Below are 12,233 nucleotides of genomic sequence, written 5' to 3' on the forward strand. Positions count from 1 at the left end.
CAAAATCCTCAATTATTATCAGGGAAGTCAATCCAAATCACTGACGGAATCACATCTATCAACCATCTTCAACACCTATCGAGCAGCAGCCCCAAGGTAAGTAAAAGATTTTACTTATTTTGGGATAAAAGATCCTTTTGCCCAGATCCCGAGTAAAGTCCGGCTCCACGGATTGACTCAAAACAGGCACTCTTCCTAACCGAGTATTCTGGAAAAGATTGACCGGGAAAAAGGAAAATTAAAAATTTTTTCTTACTCCTTTTTGACAACCCCATCTGGGACGTCACAGGAAGCAAAAACTGGTGGCAGCGGTGGATAGCTAATAGATAGATCGCAAATAAATTCGGTTGCCTGATAGGAGATTTAACTTGTCAATTTTTTTTTCTCATTTTTTTTTTAAGAAACCGTAACTTTTATTTATAAAATTCAAAATGTCTCAAGAGCAAAGAAAAAGTAGACCGGATACCCCCTCGTTCTTGGCGAGATGGATTCCTCGGTTGCCTGATAGGAGATTTAATAATGTCAAATTTTTTTTTTTTTTTTTTTTTTTAGAAACCGTAACTTTTTTTATAAAATTCAAAATGTCTCAAGCGCAAAGAAAAAGTAGACCGGATACCCCATCGTTCTCGGCGAGATGGATTCCGCTATGCGTAAAAAGATGGAAGAATAATGAATATTAGGGATTTACTCAGTAAAACACAAGAAGAAACACTTAGAAAAACAGGAAGAACCAGTAACAGGGAATTAGAACTAGAACTTAGAGAGAGGAGACTCGCGTTAAAGGAAGAAGAGATCAGAAGATCCTTAGGCGATAATATGCCAGGTTTTCGTGGTTTCGAACGTTCTGATCTCCGGTGACCCCTTCGTCCCTTTAACTTTACCCCTGGTTCTCCACGTTTAGTTTCTCCACGTCCAAATTCTCCAGCTCCAGTTCCAAGACGGAGAACGCTAACACCGACTTGATAGTGAAGGCGAATTAAGAAGAGAGATCGAGGATTTAAGGCATGAAATTAGAAATATGAAAAGAATAGCTCCTTTTGCTCCCCCCTTCCCATTTGTCAAATTCCTTTAAAATTACGGGAATATATAGAAAATGTCCCAAAGTACGACGGATACAACATCACCGTAACGCAGTTTTGTAGCGTGTCGGCGCGCGCTTGATTCATTACCAGCAGGTTATTCACCCGAAGTAGAAGCGTCTCTCACTAGACTACTCCTTTCAAGACTTAATGGTCATGCATACCTAGTAACGGAAGGCCTTGGTCGATAGAGTAGAACACCTTATTGATAGACTAAAAGACGCATTTCTGCCTTCCCGCGGATCAAGTTATTATAGGGGAAATCTCTCTACGGAATTTATGAGACCGGCTGCGAACACGCGCTCGATTATTTTGGACGAGTAAGAGAACTCACCCAGTCGGTTCTAGACGAAGCGGCGAAAGAGTCACGACGGTTTAGAGATCAGGGCGTTTAGAACACGGATGGAAATAGCAATCGAGAAAGAAGGATTAGACGCATTCATTAGGGGTCTGCCTCGGGACTATAAAACAGAATTAAGATTTGAAAGATATAATAACTTTGACGAAGTCTTAATCTGCCTCCTTAAAATAGACAAACAGATCAAAGAGGAAGACGATAAGTTAGGTATTTCGATAAATAAAATCGCGTCGCGAACGTCAGACTAATTAACAGTACTATTAACTGTAATTATTGTAAAAGAGATGGGCATTTGGAAAGCAATTGTTGGCAAAAGAATGGGTATCCTTTCCCTTCCAATTCCGAGCAAAAACCTCCTAGTAAGCCTGGATCCCCTACTAAATTTAGGTCTCCTTCCAAGAAAAAGACCCCATTAAAGAAATGCCAGTATTGTAAAAACTTTGGGCACCAAATTCTCGAGTGTAGAAAACTTAAATATAAAATCGAGAATCTCAATTCGGGAAACTTGAAAAGGGGCGCGGACGAAGACGCGCGTCGCTCCCCACTCCCAAGGAGCGTCCACGAAGCCCAAGTCCGAAAGCGGGCCCGTCGAAATCAAACACATAAGACGAAATAATATTTGGACGGCTCCATGTGTCACCGCGACTTCTCCACGGTTGAGAGAAGCAGTGACACTTATGATAGACACAGGCGCAGATATTAACTTAATTAAATAAAAAATTTAATAAAAAGACAATTATAAACACAAAAAGAATAGTTCAACTGACTGGTATCTCTCTCGACACACAAAAACGTTAGGTACTGTCGAACTCGTTATTTTCGGAGAGAAGACCACATTTCACGTAATAGACATAACTTCCCTATTTCTACAGATGGAATATTAGGCAACGAGTTCCTTCGTTCCATTCCGACAAATGTCGACTATATCAAGGAAGTGCTTATAGTAAAGAATAAAAAAATTCCATTTACGGTCGGCGACAAGGTTAGCATACCACATAGAACTTCAAGGGTAATTTTCTGCCACGTTATAAACGCCGATGTTAAAGATGGTTATATTCCGCGAATACAGCTTCCAAAGGGAATTTATGCCGGCGAAGCACTGGTAGAAAACATAGATGGAAAAGCCTATTTCAGACTCATCAATACAACTTCGAGATTTGTTTCACTACAAACTCCAAAATTGGAACTCTTGGCATATAGTATAGGAACTCTTCCAAATTTACCATGTGATTCCTATAAATCCACATCCGAAGTTGATAACTTAAACGAATGCTTGCACACCCTTTATAATATATCCGAATCACCTTGCGCTGATCCAACTGAAACAAGTAAAATTCAAGAATCTCCTAAAACTCCAACCTTCTCCAGACCAGACTCTGTTAGAGCACTCCTTCGCCTTGATCACCTAAATACAGAAGAGGCAGAATCTGTTTCCAAATTATTAGACAAAAACGCAGATATTTTTCATCTTCCTGGCGAACCGCTTGGTTGCACCAACCTTTTACAACATCGAATAATTACTACCGATGACATTCCGGTGCACACCAGACAATATAGATTTCCGCCAATACATAAGGAAGAAGTAAAGAAACAAACCTCGGAGTTGCTCAACGATGGCATAATAAGACCATCTCTTTCACCTTATAATTCACCCATTTGGATAGTACCGAAAAAGTCGGACTAAAAGGTAACCCAAAGTGGCGGATGGTGATCGATTGTAGGAATCTTAACGAAAAAACGGTAGGAGATGCGTACCCTATACCAAATATTACGGAGATACTTGACCAACTCGGCGCGGCAAAATATTTTTCTACTTTTGACCTGAAATCCGGATTTCATCAAATCGAAATGCATCCGGATGACCGCGCCAAGACAGCCTTCTCGACCCCGCATGGTCATTATGAATTTAATAGAATGCCATTTGGTTTAAAAAACGCTCCAGCAACCTTTCAGAGGTTAATGGACCATGTCTTGACCGGTTTACAAGGCGAAGAAATGTTTGTATATTTGGACGACGTGGTTCTTTACGCGAGATCACTCAATGAGCATCAAGCGAAATTTAATAAACTCGCGCATTGTCTTCGTATAGCAAATCTAAAACTGCAGCCCGATAAATGCGAATTCCTCAGACGAGAAGTAGCTTATTTGGGCCATATTATAGGAGAAAACGGCGTAAAGCCTGATCCAAAAAAATTAAAGCAGTGAAAGAATTTCCGCGTCCCAACAATATTAAATCAATTCGCCAATTTTTAGGTCTTGCTGGATATTACAGAAGATTTATACCAGCTTTTTCAAAAGTAGCAAAACCTCTAACAGATTTACTTAAAAAGGAGGCTTTATTCAGATGGGAATCCACCCATGAAAACGCATTTTGCTCACTGCGTGATGCCTTGTGCAAAGAACCAATTTTACAATATCCAAATTTCTCTTTGCCTTTTAACGTCACAACGGACGCATCCGGTTATGCAATCGGCGCCGTGTTGAGTCAAGGCCCCGTCGGTAAGGATTTACCCATCTCCTATTGCTCGCGAATTTTAAATAAAGCTGAAATGAATTATTCAACTATTGAAAGAGAATTATTGGCAATAGTTTTCGCTACGAATTATTTTAGGCCATATTTGTACGGCCGAGAATTTACCCTCATAACTGATCACAAACCACTAGTTTGGCTAAAGTCGGTAAAAGACCCGACATCAAGATTAGTTAAGTGGAGTCTGAAATTGGCTGAGTATACGTTCAAAATCATTTATAAGCCAGGAACTGCGAATGCTAACGCTGACGCTCTATCACGAAATCCGATAGAAACTAAAAAAGTACTTCCTATAAACATATACGATTCCGACGATAGTACCGTTCATTTTGAAACTAAGGACACGATGACGGATAACGAGGACAGTGACCCCGACGTGACAGCTAACGGCACAGATGACCTCGACAACACGTCACGTTTAGCAACACCACACAGAGGACGAAAATACAGACAGTGAAAACTCTAGTGACTACGAACGACTATACTCTCCACAGACACAACCAAGAACAAACAATAACTTAAATATGATAACAAAAAATGTAGGAGTCTCACGAGACTCTCTACAATTAAGGCACGACAATATTGTAATATTTACCGATTTAGACGGCACACCTTGCGATACTGGTGTAAACTACTAGAACAAAAAAATTATTCCACATGTAAAAGATTTGACTTTAGCTCGTGCCAAAGTAACTAACATTGGGAAACATAAATTAATAATATCCCTATAAAGGAAAACATCGCAAACAGTGCAAAATTGGAAACGATATACGAAGCAATTGGTTCCTTGCTCTCAGTAGTACGAGAGCTCGACTTAAAATCTGTAAGCATCGCCAAGACACAAAGCTTAGACGGCATATTATGGCCTCGGATTCAAAAGAATTTATGTAACACGTTTGAATCAGAAAATTGCTGCATTACTATCTGTTTAAATCAAATTTTAGTTCCTAAGTTAGAACTGCGAGAGGGCATCCTTGCCGAATGCCACTCCTCGCCTATTGGTGGACACAAAGGCGTCACAAAAACGTATAATAAAATTCGGCATAAGTATCATTGGCCAAATTTAAAAAAGGACATAAGTGATTTTATCAAAAACTGTACAAGTTGTCAGTTAAAAAAATTAGTAAGAGTAAAGTCCAAAGAACCAATGGTACTTACCGATACGCCGGGAGCGGCATTCGACAAAATAGCTATGGACATAGTCGGACCACTCCCTGAAACGAAATCAGGAAATAGATATATTCTTACTATACAAGACGCACTCACTAAATATTTCATTGCCATACCATTACAAACAACTACGTCCATAGATATTGCCGAAGGATTAGTCCATAATGTTTGCAATGTTTTCGGGGCACCACGATCCATATTGACTGACCAGGGAACAAACTTTACTAGTTCGCTTTTAAAGGCAATAGCTAAACAGTATAATTTGAAACAAATAAAAACTACGGCGTTCCATCCTCAGTCGAATGGATCACTAGAAAGATCTCACATTGTTCTAGTGGAATATTTAAAACATTATATAAATAAAAAGAGCGAGTGGGATAAATGGTTAACACACGCATGTTTGCATACAACACCAGTACGCACGAGGGAACTAGATTTACCCCTCACGAACTAGTTTTTGCAAAACAAGCAAACATACCTTCCGCAGACATACATACAAATGTAGCATTAGACAGCACATACCTAGAGTATTATTTAGATCTAGTTAATAAAATTAAAACATCTCAGACTGTTGCAAGACGAAATTTGGTAGGAGCTAAGATCAAATCAAAAATATATTACGATCGAAATGCTCGAGGTCAGAATCTTTGGTTGGTCAAAACATTTACCTTTTAAAACAACCAACCACTAAACTTGGTAACCAATACTCTGGCCCCTACCAAATTTTAGAAGTGCTTCCGAGAAATAATGTAAGAATTAGTTATAAGAATGGAAGCAGAATCGTCCACAAAGATAAAGTTAAAATTTGTAAAAAATAAGCATTCTCTTTCCAAACGTAAATTAATAACGTTTGTGCATATTTTCGATAACGACAGTCAAATCCATCGTGATAATAAAAAAAATGGTAGATAAAATGTACATCAAGGCCGTTCCTAAGCTAAAGGAAGAAGAGAAGAGGATTGCTGAACAGATCGTAGCTCCTGAAAAAGGAATTCTCGCTGCTGACGAATCTACGACCACGAACGGTAAACGCCTAAAGGACATCATTATAGAGAACAATGAGGATAACCGTAGAACATACAGACAATTACATTTTTACTGCGGCAAAGGACGTCATTGGACAACATATCTCCGGTGTGATTCTGTTCCATGAGACTCTATATCAGAAGGCTAATAACGGTACGCTATTCTTAGAGCTTTTGAAACAACGTAACATCATTCCTGGAATCAAGGTTGATAAGGGTGTCGTGCTACTCTTTGCTACAAACGATGAATGTACGACTCAGGGATTAGACGACCTCCAATGGTAGAAATTGTGATTTTGGACATTGAATGCAGAAGAAACTTTCGTCAAGAGATGGTGGACTGAATGTACCTTTTTACTTATTAAACATTAACTGGAAACGTAAAACCAGCTAAATCTCAAGGAACTGATGATGGATTTAATGGTGAACCAGCTTTTTGTGGAAAATCCATTGTTCATGTAGCTAACCAAATGATGTCTAATAAGTTTAACAAACCACAATCTTCTGTGACACTGGTCGAAGAAGAAATAAATCTAAATAAAGGAAGTAAATCTTTACCAGCTACACTGTTGGGTTCACCGATAACCACTCCAGATAGTTCACCTCCAAGCACGTTGCGTCCAGTACAGAAGGATAGCTGTCATTTCGCCAAGTGGAGATGCGTTCTTAAAATTACAAAGCATACGCCTAAAAAGAACTTGCCATTTTTTTTTTAGAAAACGCAAATGTTTTCGCTCGTTACGTTTCAATTGTCAGAGCGCAAGAATCGTACCGATGTTGAGCCGAAATCCTTCCTGATGGAATTCAAGTTCACCGAGGCCTCTTCTTCGGATTGTCCACCGCTCAAGAAGGTAACAGGAACGATCAAGTAACAGCTGGACAGGAAGAACTTATCAAGAGGACTAAGGAACGGCGAATCGGCACTTGGCCAGTACGCGGGAAGTTTCACAGATGCTGCCGGCGATGCTGCACTTTTCGTAGCAAATCACGCATATAAAAAAAAAATTTTGCAAGTAGTATTTATTATAATTGCTATACTATTTCATTGTGAATCATATTGCAATATATATTTCGTTTGAAATTTTCTATTGATAATATAGAATAATAATATTTGAGTTTTTGTTTATTATTGTATGATTCTATAATTATACTTTATTACATAAGTTCTAGCATATACTTATAATCGACTAATACCATATCAGTTCATTTTGCTTTTGTTAATTTTTATAAATATTGTTATTATATATATATATATATATATATATATATAATATGTGCGTGTGACATGTTTTATCTTACATAATATTCATATATCGTATTAGATTATTACATAAATACAATAATATGATTAATATATATATATAAGAAATGCGTCTATCAGCAATTCAAAGAATTACTTGGATTAATAATTTCGAGAAGTTCGTACTAATTTATAAATATACTTGACATATTGATGTCGAAACATGAATTTATTTTATATTTTTTTTTTTCTCTCGTCAAAAACTTTTCGAATAACCGAAAGAGAGGACTTTATACATAAGAAAATTTAGATAAATTTAAAAAATATTTCTTTACACTGAATTAATTAGCCAAAAATTATGGGAATAAACGGAAATATTTCCGACAATTAACAAAAACAAAATTCCCTGCTTCTCTCTAAGGGGGGAGGTGTCACGTCTAGTGACGACGTTTACCCGATTTGTTAACTTTATAGGCATTTCCATGAATGACCATCGTTTTAATATTAAAAAGAATAATAATATATTAATAATAAAATATTATAAATATATATTAGACTGTGCCAAATAATTCGACTATATTTTTTTTTTCGGTCCATATCAAAATTTCGTTGAGAGTGACGAAAAAAAAATTGTGTCAAAATTTGAGCCATCTATCTTCATTTTCAGTTAGCGCTCGCTAAAATAAGAAATTTCGCCAAAAAAAGTTTTTTTTCACTTATTTTTTGGTTATAGACAATTCAATATACCAAATATTAAAAACCCCTTGGTTGGTTTTGTAGGAAATTAAATTCTCTACAAAGATGATTTTTTATCGAACTTAAAAAGTCAACTGCTTTTTTTTATAGCTGATTAAATTACATTTCGTTCTATAATTTTCATTTTTAATTATTGATGAACACTTATTAAACTACTTCCTAACGAAAAGAACATACTAATGCAATTTTTCTAGGAATATTTATGATCTAAAAAAATAGTTTTATGCTTTAATTGATTGTAGTACGGTACTATAGAAGTTAAAAATAATTTTATCACCAAATAAAATGAAGACAAAAAGATTAATTTTTTATTTTATTTATTAGTGATTTACAGATCACGTGATCTGTAGCTAAATACGATATTTAAATATAGGAGAGAAAGTATAAAAGGGGAAAAGATTTAAGCGCATGGTTCATTTTATAATAGTGTACTTGCTCATTTATAGTTCATACTCGATATAATTTCTTTTTTTTATAGTTTCTTTTTCTTTAGTCTATCGACAAACCTTATACTTATAAAACATCAACTCTACTTTTAAGATATAATCTTGAATATTTTTGTACAACTATTATATAAGGTTACGTTCTCGCATCTTTATACTGCGTTAAGTTACGTTTGCTCTGTGACACGTCGTTTCCTTTCTATATTGCGAACATAAGTTGTGTAAACTCAGTGTATAATTTTTAATATCAACTGTTATTCAGAATATTTTGTTTTTACCTAATATCGTGTATTGTGAATTTGAATAAAAATCCTGTTGGCCAAAATCCTCAATAATTATCAGGGAAGTCAATCCAAATCACTGACGGAATCAACATCTATCAACCATCTTTAACACCTATCGAGCAGCAGCCCCAAGGTAAGTAAAAGATTTTACTTACCTTTTGGGATTTTGGGATAAAAGATCCTTTGCCCAGATCCCGAGTAAAGTCCGGCTCCACGGATTGACTCAAAACAGGGCACTCCTCCTAAACCGAGTAATTCTGGAAAAGATGACCGGGAAAAAGAAAAATTAAAAATTGTTTCTTACTCCTTTTTGACAACCCCATCTGGGACGTCACAATTGTTATTAACCAAATGTTAATAACAAGTGTCGGTAATGTAGGAGCACGAAGTCGGTATTACAGACTTCCACTTATCGACAGACCTGCTTACCGACCCTATTTTTAGGAAAGGTAGGTTCCCACATGAACGACAATTTATCTGTACCATTCTAATTTCCATATGCTAACAAAAATGCAAATATCGATGGTCGTTCATGAGAGTACTTATTAGATAAAAGTGCAAATTATACAATATGTAGAGAAAACACAGAGGAGAAAAAAACAAGGTTCATAAAATTTAATGTTTCTGTTTGCACCTTTTGACCGTTGCCCCCCTGGCAAATTGTTCAGTATAGAGGGTTGTTCTATAGGAAACATTACGTGGTCCCTAAGATTGTCCAGAGCCGCCTGTGTGTAAATACCACTGGTTGCCAAGGATCCCGCGTCGGTATATTTCCACAACACTTTTGTGTCTGGTTCCAAAACTTGCGGATCCTTTACGTAAGTTGGCTTTGGCAGCAACTGGTACCAAAAACCTTCAACCAGATATTCTTGTGGGAGTAGTGCGCTGCAGGATTCTTCGATGCCCTTACTTACCAAATTCTGGATTTGGTTTAAGGAACATGCTGGTGTTTTGATATGTAACTGGGAGTTCACGATAACATTCTCCCGCGTGTCTAACCTTTACAGGAACCGGTGTGCATTTGATAATATGTGCAACTTTACCGCCTATCACTGCCATGTATCCTGGTTTTTTCATTACTGTATACGCAAAGACATCAGGGAAGGACGCGGCCAAGGCTAACGCATTTCTGATTACTTGCTGTTCCAGATTACATCTTTGTTGTAGTACACTGTGTATAGAGCTTCCAACTGGTCACGATGATGCCTTTCAACATACACAAATTTCGAGTTCACGTAGGCGAACAATCCATATTGTTAGGTGTTATTTTCGCTTTTGATGTGAACGTTCTTCCCCGCTGTGTTTCTAAAATGAACAGCTTCGGATGTTCTGTCGTGATTAAACTACACCCACAGAGATGGTGTTCTTCCTTGCCCATTAATGCGAAAGTCGTATCCTCCTCTGTCACCGTATACATTGTTGACAGTAGTGAAATGGTAACAGGCGAAACTATTTTGTTGCTGTGCCTTCGTATAAAGCTGTGTATTGTTCGAAGTTACACGCCGATTTAGGAATTATTGTCCAAAATGCACTCCCGTTTTCGTCCGTGAGGCATGTTCCTTCCGAAAAGGTGCACCGCACATTTCCCCGTAGTGAGATCACATTATCCTTCACTCTCACTGTTCCCGTATATGTTCTTATATTTGTTCGTACTACACTTTGCACTACTACACCGTCCCATGTTCCGTCGGTATCTGCGTATTGTGTGCCGAGGCACTTACCGTCGGTGGCTATGGAGCCTGCTAATGTAACACTCCGAAAATCGGTTGTATTTACTCGAAGTCCAGTCAATTGAGTGAACGAATTTAAAGAAAGTGTACCGGTATTAAATAGTCGATTTGCAAACGTCGGCAGACACGTCCAGCAGATATACGCGGCGCCCGTTATGAACAGCTGATATATGCGAGCTCATGCCGCAGTAATAAATAACACGGTCAACTTCAATCCGACACTGGTATACCGGTGTTGTATCGTAGTCAGTCAGCTGCAACAGCTATATGTACGTCTTCGTCTTATTGGGTGTTGTGGTGGGGAGATTGCAGTCCCCCGTCTCCAGCAGTGACACAGATGTTATATTCGCAGCTGTCCCGCCGCAATCGTAACCCAACAATGCGGAAGCTATGGTGACGTAACCGATGATGATGCAGCAAAGTTCGGAATGCATCCTTCTGTTGCAGATGTACAGGTCTTACAAAAATTTCTTATAATAGATTCATACAAAGGTTATATGTGATATTATGCAAGAATTGTCCTAATTTTATTTCTAGTTAATTTAACTTTCTCGATGGACAATCCTACTTCCATTTTTATAACTAATTTTTATGTTATTATTACGTAGAATCTCTAGAATCTGGTGGGGGCCAGTGTACTGGTCTCCAAACTTAGAAGTTGGTTGTTTCAACAAATAGACGTTATTCCGACCTCAAGTTTTTGGCCGCGAGAATTTTGATGATAATAAATTTGGATTTTTTTTGCGCCCACCAGGTTCCTTCTTGCAATTTTCTGAGCTGACCAAATTTTATGAACTAAATCTAAATAGTATTCTAAATAGGTATTCTCTAGGGCAACGTTCGTAAGCACCTCTCCCGAGGAGCATTCGCTTGTCTTCCGAATACCAATTCATGAGGTGTGAACCTAGTTTCCTATGTGTACTAGTATGGTATGCGAACATAGCATGAGTGAGCCAATTATCCCACTCGCTCTTCTTACTAATAAATTGTTTAAGTATTCTATTAATCCAATGTGCGAACGCTCAAGTGACCCATTTGACTTGGGTGAAATGCTGTGGTTTTATTTGCTTACAACGTACTGTTTAGCAATTGCCCTTAGTAAGGAGCCTTGAAATTTTTCCCTTATCAGTCAGATTGAGTGTGGCGCTCCGAATATATTACAAAAATTATGGACCATGCCTTCCGCAATATCAACTGATGTAGCTGTCTTCAGAGCTACTGCAACGAAAATTTTGTTAGTGAATCCTGTTATGGTGAGAATATATTTATTGCCCTTTTTTTTCCGGAAGTGGTCCAACAATGTCCATGGCAATTTTGTCGAATGCCGCTCCTGGCGTATCGGTTAGTATCATTAGCTCCCTAGACTTTATTCTAACTAATTTCTTAATTGACATCCTTCGCAATTTCTAATGTATTCTTGTAGTCTTTTTTCATATTGGGCCAATGATACCTCTGCCTAATTCTGTATAAGTTTTTGTTACACCCTTATGTCCACCGATAGCCGAAGAGTGGCATTCTGCAAGAATGCATTACGCTTTTCCTGTTCTGGGATTAGAATTTGATTAAGACAAATTACTATTTTGCAAATTTCGATTCAAAAGTATTTTAAAGTTTCCTT

At 37.6% G+C, this 12,233-nt stretch overlaps 1 pseudogene; it reads left to right on the forward strand.

Moving 5' to 3' along the window:
• The first annotated feature begins 5,802 nt into the window (after nucleotides 1–5,802).
• Nucleotides 5,803–6,494, forward strand: LOC122514830 (annotated as a pseudogene).
• The last annotated feature ends 5,739 nt before the right edge of the window (nucleotides 6,495–12,233 follow it).

The sequence above is a fragment of the Polistes fuscatus genome, unplaced genomic scaffold (assembly GCF_010416935.1).
Source record: "Polistes fuscatus isolate 324 unplaced genomic scaffold, CU_Pfus_HIC Scaffold16, whole genome shotgun sequence".
Classification (NCBI taxonomy): Eukaryota; Metazoa; Arthropoda; class Insecta; order Hymenoptera; family Vespidae; genus Polistes; species Polistes fuscatus.